The sequence below is a fragment of the Bison bison genome, unplaced genomic scaffold (genome assembly GCF_000754665.1).
Source record: "Bison bison bison isolate TAMUID 2011002044 unplaced genomic scaffold, Bison_UMD1.0 scf7180017864050, whole genome shotgun sequence".
NCBI lineage: Eukaryota > Metazoa > Chordata > Mammalia > Artiodactyla > Bovidae > Bison > Bison bison.
In genome coordinates, this window is record NW_011494622.1 from 6,042,850 (window position 1) to 6,054,063 (window position 11,214).

General features: G+C 39.4%; 1 long non-coding RNA gene across 2 annotated transcripts in view; it reads right to left on the reverse strand.

Annotated features, from left to right (window-relative positions):
- Nucleotides 1-1,286: 1,286 nt before the first annotated feature.
- The window catches only part of LOC104985566, a 215,038-nt gene continuing 205,110 nt past the window's right edge, over nucleotides 1,287-11,214 (reverse strand). For both annotated transcript variants that reach the window (XR_824922.1, XR_824923.1), the window contains one exon: nucleotides 1,287-1,861. This is a non-coding gene — a long non-coding RNA (uncharacterized LOC104985566). The remainder of the gene's footprint in view (nucleotides 1,862-11,214) is intronic.

Below are 11,214 nucleotides of genomic sequence, written 5' to 3' on the forward strand. Positions count from 1 at the left end.
AGTTGTTTGTTGTGGGTTCTGTCCTGTGCATTATGGGATGTTTATCAGCATCCCTGGCCTCTACCCCACAGCTGCTGATGGCACACCATCAGTTACAACGACCAAAGAGATCTGCAGACACTGCAAACTGTCCCCTCTGGGGGAAAATGCTCCCAGTGGAGCATCACTGCACTAGGAATTCAAATCTATACGCTGATACCATGTATTATAGCTACTTTGGGGAAGTGAATACTTAGTATAGTCCACATCCTTAAGAAGATCCTGACTCATTCATTAAAAAAAAAAATGTCTATGTATTTGGCTGTGCTGGGTTTTAGATGTGGCATGTGGGATCTTTAGCTACAGCATGTGAAGTCTTTGTGACAGCATGTGGGATCTAGTTCCCTGACCATGGATCGAACCCAGGCCCCCTGCACTGGGAGCATAGAGTCTTGGCTATTGGACCACCAGGGAAATCCTTGACTCATTCATTCACTCAGCAAATATTATACTGTTGATATGTCTCTTCTAGGAAGAGTGAATAGCATGTTCCGAGGCCCTGGGGAAGGACAAGGCCTGGGTATTAGAGGAAAGTTCAAGGTATCAGACCAGTTGGTATTAGACCAAATTCTTTCTTGAATTTATCCTTAAAAGACTAATTTTGCTCATATAGAGTTTATGTTTGGTTTCGTCAACACCTTAGGTCTGAAAGTTAAAACAATGGTTGTCATTTTTGATAATGGTATATATACATATACTTTCTGGGATCTTTTATTCTTAAATATCATGAGTAAAAATGTGTGTCATATTTAGTCACTAAAAAAAAAAAACTGAATAAACTGTCAAGTTTTAGGTATGTGGGTATATCTATCAAGAAGTAAAATCTGACTCTTCTAGGCCAAAGAAGTTGAATTTGAAATATATAATTTGAAAGGCAACATGTAATGACTAGGCAATTCATTTTCTACTAAACATTGATATATATATATATATATAATTTGAAATATATGTGTATATATAATTTGAAATATATGTGTATATATATGTAAATATATATCTATATATCAGTGTTTGGTAGTTCATATTTATCAAAGCTTCTAGGCAATCTCTATTCAGTATCCAGTGTGATAATTTCTGAACAAAAACATTTGACTCTGCCCACTCCCCCATTAAAATGCGTTCATGGATCTGTACTGACAGTGGGATACAAACAGATCTAAGCATGATCCATGGATTTACCACCGTAGCTACATCCCAGACCACATGTGCTCTCCCTCCTCGCTCTAGCTGTCCAGACTCCATTTGACCAAGACTTGCCCCGGGGTCTGCACACAATGTTTTATCTGTCTGGAAGGTACTACTCTCCTGTTCTCACATACTTAGTTCCTGCTCATTCTTTAGCTCTCAGTTGAGCTCTCTTTGCCTCCAAGGTCTTTTCCCTGACCACTCTGGCTACATCAGTCTCGCTGATACATACTCTTGAGTACCTTTATCTTTTTGTCATACCATTGTTCATATCTGGAGTTTTTCAGATCTACCATGTGATTAGCAATGTATCTTTCTTCCCCACCAGAGCACACACACACACAGTACTTTCTTGCATATAGAGCCCGTGTCCAATTGGTTCACCATTATACCCAGCATCCAGCGTGGCATACATAAGACCTTCATAAATCCCTGTTGAATGAATGAATGATAAACCCTCCCAGCTCCTTAAACACACTGTGCTACTATGTGCTCCACACTTACGCCCTGAGTGCGTGCCTTGCTTCCTTCTTTTAGGTCTGCAGCCATCTCCCCCAAGGAAGTTGTGGTGGTGACGATGGTTCACAGATGCAGGGTTTGTGCTGGGTGGAAAGTTACGTCACGCAATTCCTATGGGCTAGGAAGGAGAGAAACCTCTGAGTCTCCTAAAACCTCATGTTGTTAGAAACAAATTTTTTTTCTGAGCCTGCTTCTTTTATGGTTTATTCCAATTTCGGTACATTCAGATTCCCCTATATCTCATTCAGGGTAAATTTAAAATTCTGTATCTGACCCAGTCTACAACCTTGCTACAATGTACTGAATGTTTGTCTATCAGAAATGTACATGTTGAAATCCTAACCTCCCGACGTTAAGGTATTAGGAGGTGGGGGCATTGGGAGGTGGTGAGGTCATGAGGGTAGAGTCTCCATAAATGGGATTAGTGCCCTTATAAGAAAAACAAAAACGAGAGCTCCACCACCTTTCCACCATGGAAGGTTACAGCGTGAAGACGGCCATCCACAATCTGGGAAGGGTCCTCACTAGATACCAAATTCATCAGTGTTTTCATTGTGCACTTACCAGCTCACAGAACTGTGAGAAACTGTGTATGGCATTTTTGCCACAGCAATCCAAAATGAACCAAGAAACTTGTATGATATACATAATCTTTCATCCCTTCAAGTCATTAAAATTAAGCTCAGTGGCTTTGGGGTGGGTGGCTAAAAATCATCTAAAGATTAAAAAAATTTTTTTTTTTCAGTTGGTTTTGTATTTTCGGTAATAAAGGTTTCTGAGAAGCTTTTCATTGCTAGTGAAAGTCTCTGAGTTGTGTCCGACTCTTTGTGACCCCATGAACTATATAGTCCATGGAATCCTCCAGGCTAGAATACTCGAGTGGGTAGCCTTTCCCTTTCTCCAGGGGATCTTCCCAACTCAGGGATCGAATCCAGGTCTCCTGCATTGTAGGCGGATTTTTTACCAGCTGAGCCACCAGGAAAGCCCAAGAATACTGGAGTGGGTAGCCTATCCCTGCTCTAGCAGATCTTCCTGGCCCAGGAATTGAACCAGGGTCTCCTGCATTGCAGGTGGATTCTTTACCAGCTGAGCTACCAGGGAAGCCCTTTTCATTGCTAAGCACAAATCAAAAATCTTTAATTCTTTTAGTGAAGAGACTGTTAAAAATCTCGATTGTACTAGAAGAGCCACTGCAGTGAAAAACATTCTGAAATATACTTCGTTTTGATGTTACTTATTTTGATGCCTTTTTAATCTGTATATGCAATGTGTATCTCCCAGAATTTCTTATAATAAATCTGACACGGACTAACCATGTAGTGCTAACTTTGTTCTAGATGCATCAATAATTATAAGTAAAAAAAAAAAAAAAAACAGTTCTGAGTAATTGTGTAATACACGTGAATCCATCATACCACTTGGAAAAACTGTCAATGGAAATTTCATTTGTAGGGGTTTGGGTGACTGCATAAAGTGTCTACTTTTTAAATAAATAGTACTGTTTTGGGAAGAGTTTTTCACACAGTGTCTAGAATGTCCCATAAGGAGGTAGAGAGATAGGAGTTGATATGAGCTCCTTTGAGATTCTGTCACTAGATGGAAGAGCTTGTACTGTCCACATCATAATTCCTAAATCCCTCCCTGCGCCTTCTTCCCTTGAGTCTTAGAGTGGCTGTTCAGAGTCATTATGGATGAGTGAGGGTCACCTCCTGCTAAAATGCTGATTTAAGGCTCTGCTTCTGTTTCTGCTGCTGTTTAAAGGCTCCTTGCCCGCCTCCTTGCCTCCTTCCACTATGACAAAATGGGGACTTTTAGGTCTAGTCCAAGAGTATAAGTAACGATCAGGATAACTATTCTTCAGATTTAGAATTCCTAAAGTACCTAGTGAGAACTTCATGAGAAACAAAATTATTCTTGTTTATAAATACAATTAAAATCAATCTTATTGTGAGTATCTAACTGCGTACATCTATAAGAGGGTATTTAATAAGATACCCTCAAGATGATTTTAACTGTATCAAGAGAAGAGAAAGAAGGAAGAGGAGAGAGAGAAAAAGAGAGAGGGGTTACTTTTGATCTCTGATTATTATAGAACTAATGATAATATTAACGTTTAATTTTAAAATCTACATGTGCTTTTTTTTAAGATGAAAGGAAAACTTCAGTGCCCATCAGGTAAGTTTCTCAAAGAAGAAGTCAATGAAGAGGTATAAGATGAATGCTCTGGACTAATTGGATAAAATAAAATATGTGCAACAGCATGCTTCTCCAGAGTCTTAAAAGGTATTCTGCACTTAAAAGCAAATATTCAGTGCTCTGCATGCATTTAAAATATGAATAATTACTACAGAAGAATGTTTGATTTTTATATCATGAGATTTTGTAATATTTTATGCTTTAAAAATGTTTACAGGATTTTAAAAATAATTTTGTTGTTTTAATCACTAAAAAATGAACTGAAACACAAAAATTGTATCTATGATTTATAAATAATAGTGGAAAATATTTTTTCCTAAATGTTGACATTTAACTATTTCATTCTTATAATTTGTGAATTTCCTTGTTTGTCCTCTAATTTGTCATTAAATATTGGAATTCCTCTTTAAGCTGTATAATTGTAAATAAGGGAATTCTCCCTAAAATCAAAAGGATGCCCTTGACTATTATTTTATTGCTGGTTCTGATACGTTCACAACTGTAGACTGTATCAGTTTAGTTCAGCTGCTCAGTCGTGTCCGACCCTTTGCAACGCCACAGACTGTAGCACGCCAGGCCTCCCTGTCCATCACCAATTCCTGGAGCTTGAGTAAACTCATGTCCATTGAGTTGGTGATGCCATCCAACCATCTCAGCCTCTGTCGTCCCCTTCTCCTCCCGCCTTCATCTTGCCCAGCGTCATGGCAGACTATATAGCACAATCTTAACTTTGTAAAGCTTATTGACATATCAGCATTTTCATGTTAATTGGTCTGGTAAGCTCTTTTGATACAACAGATTCTACTTATAAACTGATCAAAATGTGTTTTAATAAAAGCCTTCTGGGGTTTCCCTGGTGGCCTGGCAGATAAGAATCCGCCTGCCAATGCAGGAGACATGGGTTCCATCCCTGATCCAGGAAGATCCCACATGCTGAGGAGCAGCTAAGCGTGTGTGCCCCACGACTACTGAGAAGCCACCTCAATGAGAAGCTCACACACTGCAACTAGAGTAGCCCCTGCTCGTCCCAACTAGGGAAAAGCCCAAGCAGTAACAAAGACACAGAACTGCCAATAAAAAATAAGTTAAAAGCAAAACCTTCTGGCATATTTTTTCCTTATTCATTTTCTTCTCATGATGATTGATAGATATTCTAAGAAGTAAAGAAGTACAGGTATTGCTTTACCATCTATATGCTATCACATTTTTTTTTAAAGGCACAGTCACTTAGTTGTGTCCAACTCTTTGTGACCCCGTGGACTGTAGTCTGCCGGGCTCCTCTGCTCATGGGATTATCCAGGCAAGAATACTGGAGTGAGTTGCCAGTCCCTTCTCCAGGGGATCTTCCCAAGCCAGGGATCAAACCCGGGTCTCTCCCATTGCAGGCAGATTCTTTACCATCTGAGCCACAGGGAATACTTTTAAGTCATTCTTTATTGTCAGGTCCTTAATATACTAAGGGTACTACATAGAATATTCAATTAATTCCTACCAGAACCAAGTATGTTAGGCATTAACAGGCCCTTTGTGTAGAAACAGACACAGGCTCAGAAAGGCATTTTAATTGCCTGCATCTCAACAAAGCCAGAGGTGATGATAGAACCAGAATTTAAACCTATGTTGGCCTGAGTTCAGAAAGTGTATTCCTTCAAATAAAGCAGTTAATAATAGAATGATACCCAAAACTGGCAAATATGAAAAGTACTTAAATATTCTTATCTATTTAAATAAGAAAATTTATATAACGTGCAGAGGATAGTACAGGCGTACCTCAGAGATACTGTGGGTTAAGTTCCAGATCACCAAACTAACGTAAATATCAAAATAAAGTGAGTCACACACGTTTTGGTTTCCCAGTTCATATAAAAGTTATGTTTACAGTATACTATAGTCTATCAAGTACACGATAGCATTAAGTCTTAAAAAGAACAACAAGCTTAATTTAAATATACTCACTTTGCTTAAGTCAGAGGAGAAATATCCTATGACATCCCTTATATGCAGACTCTAAAAAGAAGAGATACAAATGAACTTGTTTGGAAAACAGAAATAGACCCACAGACTTAAGAGAATGAACATATGGTTGCCAGTAGGGGAAAGATGAGGGGCAGGGATAGGGAGGGAGTTTGGGATGGAATTGTACACACTGCTACATTTAAAATGGGTAACTAACGGGGACCTACTGTATAGCACAGGGAACTCTATGTTATGCGGCAGCCTGGATGGGCAGTGAGTTTGGGGGAGAATGGATACATGTATATGTATGGCTGAGTCCCTTTGCTGTTCACCTGAAACTGTCACAACATTGCTAATCGGCTACACTCCATATAAAATGGGGCTGGTGTTGGGATGACCCAGAGGGATGGCATGGGGAGGGAGGTAGGACAGGGGTTCAGGATGGGAACACGTATACACCTGTGACGGATGCATGTTGATGTATGGCAAAACCAATACAATATTGTAAAGTAAAAAAAGTAATAATAATTAAAAAAAATACTTCATTGCTAAAAAATGCTACCATCATCTGAGCCTTCATCAAACTATAATCTTTTTGCCACAGTAACATCAAAGATCACCATTCACAGATCATACTAACAATGAAAATAAAAAAGTTTGAAGTATCTCAAGAATAGTCAAAATTTGACAAAGAGACAGACATGAAGTGAGCAAATGCTGCTGAAAAAATTGCACGATTAGACTGCTTGGTGCAAGGTTATAAATCTTCAATTTGTAAGGGGAACAAAAAGCATATTTTTGAAGCACAATAAAGCAAAGGACAATAAGGTATGCCTGTACCTAATATAATCATATAATTAAAACAACAGGTGGCCACAACTTTTAACCAATAGTTAGAAAATTGGGGGTTTACAGATGTGTTAGGAAAGGCTAACTTTTATAAAGACACTGAGTCAAAAATCTCAGTTATTTAACGAAATAAAGGTTTAATTCTTGCATCTGTCATAGTCCAATCAGCAGGGTCAAGATGAACTTTTGGAAATGAAATTGAAACCCCAGTGAAAAGGAATAGTCGGAGGTGAGAATAAAATTCCTCCCTTTAAGAAGAAACCTAGACTTGTCTCCAAAATGAGCTACCAAAGGTTATTCACTTTCAGTTCAGTTCAGTCGCTCAGTTGTGTCCAGCTCTTTGCGACCCCGTGAATCGCAGCACGCCAGGCCTCCCTGTCCATCACCAACTCCCAGAGTTTACCCAAACTAGTAAGATGTATTTTTAATATTAAATTATTCACTTATTTAACATTAAAAATACATCTTACTAGTTTGTCCTCTTTTACAATGCCAGGGTAAGCTAAGCCTGGGTGTTTTAATTATAATAGTGATTTTGTTGTAAATTTAAATATTAAAACTGGTGTGTTTAATAAACGTCCAAATTACGACATCATTTTAAGGGACTATTAATTCACACCTTATTAAACTGTGAAGATTATAAAATTAGAGCTTATTTTTAGAAATAAAAAACAAGTTTTCTTGTAAATTGTGTCATTCTTGAAAGGAATAAAAAGACTAATGATACTATCATGAGCCCAAATACAGTAGAAGCAGCATATGAAAAACTGTCTTCCTCCAACTCTGCCAATGTACACAATTTCTGAGATATATCACCACACCCTATTTACTATCCTTGGCTTGGCTTCAACTGGAGACTGCCAATTCCTTCTGAAACAGCCAGAAATTTGTGGCAACCTTGTTACACATGGTCTATTTTTTTTTCCCATGGAAATATTTTACTCCCTATATTTTTCCATACTTTGAGAAGATTGTGGCTGTTGAAAGTTCCACCATTACACTTAATGTACTAAGCACCAAGAAAATAATTTCTAAAAGGAAATTTGTGATTTTAGTACTGTTGATATTTTAGTTCAATTCCAAATTTCATTCTTCCATGCATTTATTGATTCACTCCAGAATATTTCTGGCTTATCATCTAGATGACAGGCAGTGTGTTTAGTATTAGGAATCCAATTTGAACAGGTCCTCACTCTTGATTCACATACTCATGGGGAAGACAAGCAAGTAATCACATAAGTAAAATAAAATCCAGACTGTGAAAAGCACTACAAAGAACAAAATGGTATTTCTGGGTCCTTATTTTATAATAATCATAGCTTTAAAAATACAGGGAAAAAAAAAATTAAAGGAGTTACTTTAAGATGATTTGGATGGCTTCTGCAGTGGCTCAGTGGATAAGAATCTGCCTGCCAAGGCAGGAGACATGGGTTCGATCCCTGGTCTGGGAAGATCCCACATACTGAGGAGCAACTGAGCCCGTGTGGCACACTATTGAACCCACACTCTAGACCTGTAAGCCACAACTACTGAGCCCATCTGCTGCACTGCTGAAGCCCGCATGCCATAGAGCCTGTGCCCCACAGTAAGAGAAGCCACTACAACAAGAAGCCCAAGCACTGTGACTAGAGTAGCCCTACTTGTTGCAACTGCAGAAAAGCCCGTGCATAATAAAACCCCAGCACAGCCATAATGGTGGTGGTGGTGGTGAAGTCGCTAAGTCATGTCCGACTCTTGTGACCCCATGGACTGTAGCCCATCAGGGTCCTCTGTCCATGGGATTCTCCAGGCAAGAACACTGGAGTGGGTTGCCATAAATAAATAAATAAAATTATTTTTTTAAAAAAGATTACATTTCAGATGATGTGGAGAGCCCTGTATAGAGATTAGGGTTCAACTCAGACACTGGATGAGGAAGATCCAGTCATATGAAAAGACAATAGGAACTACGAAGGTCCTAAGATCGGAAAGTGTGGTGTATGGGTAGAACAGAGTTCAGTGGCTGGGGAAATGGGGTGGCTAGAAAGGAAAGCAGGGTCCAAGCCATGCAGGGCTCTCTCAGTCATTGAAAGCCACTGAAAGACTTTAGTGGGAAGTGTCTTGCTCCTAAGGTAGGATTTACATTAAAAAAATTATTTTTGTGCCTTCATGGTTGAGAAGGTTAAAAAGGGGAAAAGTGGACAACAGAAGAGAAGTGAATGAATAATCCAGGCAAAACATAACTGTGGTTTGGATCAGGGTGATGAGAGGAGAGGTGGAGGAATGGAGCTAGCTAGACCGAGAGAGCGTCATGCTGAGTGAAGGCAGTCAGACACAGAGACAAACATCGGATGATATTGCTTATGGGCAGACTCTAAAAAAATGGTACAAATAAACTTATTTACAAAGCAACTGTTAACATGTACATGATATATTATTACGTGAAAAAACTGGTTACAAACATTATGCATAATCTGGTCAGTTTTCATTCCAATCCCAAAGAAGAACAGTACCAAAGAACATTCAAACGACTGCATAATTGCACTCATTTCACATGCTAGCAAGATAATGCTCAAAATCCTTGAAGCCAGGCTTCAGCAGTATGTGAACCGAAAACGTCCAGATGTACAAGCTGGGTTTAGAAAAGAGAAACCAGAGATCAAATCACCAGCATTCACTGGATCATAGAAAATCAAGGGAATTCCAGAAAAACATCTACTTCTGCTTCATTGACTATGTGAAAGTCTTTGACTGTGAGGATCACAAGAAAACTGTGGAAAATTCTTTAAGATATGGGAATACCAGACCACCTTACCTGTCTCCTGAGAAACAGATATGCAGGTCAAGAAGCAACAGTTAGAACCAGACATGGAAAACTGGACTGGTTCCAAATCGGGAAAGCAGTACATCAAGGCTGTATTTTGTCCCCCTGCTTATTTAACTTATATGCAGAGTATATCATGTGAAATTCTAGGCTAGATAAAATCAAGCTGGAATCAAGATTGCTGGGAGAAATATCAACAACCTCAGATATGCAGATGATAAAACTCTAAAGGCAGAAAGCGAAGAGGAAATAAACAGCCTCTTAATGAGGGTGAAAGAGGAGAGTGAAAAAAGCCAGCTTAAAACTCAATATTAAAAACACTAAGATCATGGCATCCAGACCCATCACTTCATGGCAAATAGAAGGGGAAAAAGTAGAGGCAATGCCAGATTTCCTTTTCTTGGATTCTAAAATCACTGAAGATGGTGATGCTGCCATGAAATTAGATGATTGCTACTGGGCAGGAAGGCAATGACAAACCTAGACAGTGTATTGAAAAGCAAAGACGTCACTTTGCCAACAAAAGTCTGTATAGTCAAGGCTATGGTCTTTCCAGTAGTCATGCACGGATGTGAAAGTTGGACCATAAAGAAGGCAGAGCACCGAAGAACGGATGCTTTTGAACTGTGGTGCTGGAGAAGACTCTTGAGAGTCCTTTGGACAGTAAGGAGAGCAAACCAGTCCATCCTAAAGGGAATCAACCCTGAATATTCATTGAAAGGACTGATGCTGAAGCTGAAGCTCCAATACTTTGGCCACCTGATGTGAAGAGCCAATGCACTGGAAAAGACTCTAGTGATGGGGGAGATTGAGGGCAAGAGGAGAAGGGGACGACAGAAGATGAGATGGTTGGATAGCACGACCGGCTCAACGGCCATGAGTTTGAGCAAACTCTGGGATACAGTGAAGGACAGGGAAGCCTGGCATGCTGTAGTCCATGGGATCGCAGAGTCAGACATGATTTAGCAACTGAGCAACAACAACAAAGCAGAAAAGAGTCACGGATGTTGAAGACAAACTTATAGTTAGTTACCAAGGGATAAGGATGCGGGAGGGACAAATTGGGAGACTGGGACTGACATATACTATTGTATATAAAATCCAAGCCAGGCTTCAGCAATACATGAACCGTGAACTTCCAGATGTTCAAGCTGGTTTTAGAAAAGGCAGAGGAATCAGAGATCAAATTTCCAACATCCATTGGATCATGGAAAAAGTAAGAGAGTTCCAGAAAAATATCTATTTCTGCTTTATTGACTATGCCAAAGCCTTTGACTGTGTGGATCACAATAAACTGTGGAAAATTCTGAAAGAGATGGGAATACCAGACCACCTGACCTACCTCTTGAGAAACCTATATGCAGGTCAGGAAGCAACAGTTAGAATTGGACATGGAACAACAGACTGGTTCCAAATAGGAAAAGGAGTACGTCAAGGCTGTATAGTGTCACCCTGCTTATTTAACTTCTATGCAGAGTACATCATGAGAAACGCTGGACTGGAGGAAGCACAAGCTGGAATCAAGATTGCCGGGAGAAATATCAATAACCTCAGATATGCAGATGACACCACCCTTATGGCAGAAAGTGAAGACGAATTAAAAAGCCTCTTGATGAAAGTCAAAGAGGACAGTGAAAAAGTTGGCTTAAAGCTCAACATTCAGAAAA